Below are 2504 nucleotides of genomic sequence, written 5' to 3' on the forward strand. Positions count from 1 at the left end.
GGATTATTACTTCGACAAACCCGTGCACTTGTGGGATATACGCAAGAGGACCTTGTCACCTTGTCCCCAAAGAAGAAGAAAAATCAAGAAGAAGCTGCCAAAAAAATGCCCTTCAAGACCTTATAAGTGCCCAGATCCCGACCGGTAAACAGGTCAGTATACTGGCCGTATACCGACCCCTCGGGAATTTCAGTTTTCTGCCGAGAAGCCCGCGATGAGCTACAGTGACTGCTACAGTGGCTGTTATAATAACACCACTACAGTACTGTGCTACAGTAATCCCGCCCCCCGGAAACGCCGTTTTGATGCCAAATTCATCCCGAATCGTGTCGCCGGGGTACCAGAGCTTCTAAAGGGCCTGAAATGCAAAAATACTACAATTTAGACCAAAAAGGCATCGATTCAAAAAATAAATATAAAGAATAATACATAACAAATACATGCAAAATACATACTTTTAGACGTTTATCACCGGTTCTTGCCCCTCACAATCTTCTAATCTTGACAGATGAGATCTACAACCACATTCTCTGTCCCCTTTTTATCTTTTATTTCCATATCAAATTCTTGCACACAACTATTATTCACTATTTCCTTGTGCTCTTTTTCTTTTCTCTTTTACTTTTGTTACATTGCATCTTGTCACACAACTATTACTCACTATTTACTTAGTTAACAAACAATTTAAATGTTTTTATTCCCTACTCCCTGTGGATACGATACCCACTCATCTGTAATTTATTACTTCCACAAACCCGTGCACATGCGGGACTTACGCAAGGGGTGTTGCCAGTGTGCTGGATCTATTCAAGAAATCTACATTGCCATCTATGAGTAATCACTTAGAAGAAAGTTTGGAGAAAGTCCTTGCATAGTTTGACTCATCCTATCATGAACAAAGACATAAACATTTCTCTTTGAGTGTGTCAATGTCAGGGAAGGAAAGTTGTGAGATGCGAGAATTGATAATTGTTGAAGACCATTCAGAAGTACATGCACAAGTGAAAGAGGTGGAAAATAAATTTAAACAGCAGGCAAATTTTTTTTGAGGAAATTGATAGATTGAAAGAAAGCAGATTCCGCCCATCAATTAATGAACAACTTCAATTAGAACTTAAAACCTTGCTGGCGCACTTAGAGTATCCCTTTCTATAGATTAGAAGGAGAAGCTTGTTAGCATGTTGAAAAGGCATAAATCAGCTATTGCTTGGAAGATCTCAGATATCAATGGCATCAACCCATCATTTTGCACTCATAAAATCTTGATGGAGGATAATTATAAATCTATGATCCAACCCCAAAAAAGATTGAACCCAAATATGAAGTAAGTTGTCAAAGCAGAAGTGGTAAAACTACATGATGCGGGAATTATTTATCCTACCTCCAATAGTGCATGGGTGAGCCCAACTCAAGTAGTCCCGAAGAAGGGAGGAATGACGGTTGTGAAGAATGAAAAGAATGAACTAATTCCAACCAAGACAGTCACGGCTGGCGTGTTTGCAGTGATTACAAAAGGCTGAATGATGCTACTCGAAAGGACCATATTCCATTACCGTTTATTGATCAAATGTTGCTTCCTTGATGGTATGTCGGGGTACTTCCAGATTCTAATAGCTCTAGAGCATCAAAAGAAGACAACATTCAACGTTGCATGACTGCCATCTTCGATGATCTTCTTCAAGACATAATGGAGGTGTTTGACAAGGTCCCCTTGCGTATATCCCGCAAGTGCACGGGTTTGTCGAAGTAATAATCCCGGGTGAGCGGGTATCGAATCTACAGGGAGTAGGGAGTAAAGACACTTAATTCAATTCTTAGCTATATGGAATATCAACAATGATAAGTGTGACAATGATTCAATTCTCAACAATTAAAAGCAACAAGTAAGAGAGCAAAATTAAGGAGGAGGTAAGGCAATCGATAAAGATGGGGTACTCGGATGATGCTTCACCAAGGATAATCGCTTCAAGTGCAAGAACTCTCTATTATGCTTCCTAATCAATGTAATGGTGAGTCGTGAAAATCCTTACATACATAGTCCCAAATCTAACATTAACTATGCCTAACTCTATTCATGTCCCGGAGGAGAGATTAAATAACCTCTCAACCTCGCACTGGGATAAAGTTGAAATGAGCTCTAGGGATTCCAGGTGATAAATCTCTTCCTGATTATAGACCTAACCCTTTGGTCCAGGAGGAAGGTCCCTAACCACAATTAAGCCCTAGATACTAAGATCCCCTCAACGCTTCATTCTGTTGCACGCGCAACTAAGCCCCATCGGAGATTCATCCCTTAGACGATTCACTCTATTATGGTCGTAAAGAACTCGAGGAACAAAGGTAGAATCTATCACGTCGGAGGGGAAAGGGGATGCTCCTGTACCTCTCGACTCACCCTCTCAACCCTCTCCAACCTAGCTTTGTCTAACACTCATGGTGTGTTACTCACTCACAAGGTTACCAACAAGAACTCTCAACCCTAGTGTCACTGTAGGGGAAATGTT

Source organism: Dioscorea cayenensis, chromosome 15 (genome assembly GCF_009730915.1).
Source record: "Dioscorea cayenensis subsp. rotundata cultivar TDr96_F1 chromosome 15, TDr96_F1_v2_PseudoChromosome.rev07_lg8_w22 25.fasta, whole genome shotgun sequence".
In the NCBI taxonomy this organism is placed as follows: domain Eukaryota; kingdom Viridiplantae; phylum Streptophyta; class Magnoliopsida; order Dioscoreales; family Dioscoreaceae; genus Dioscorea; species Dioscorea cayenensis.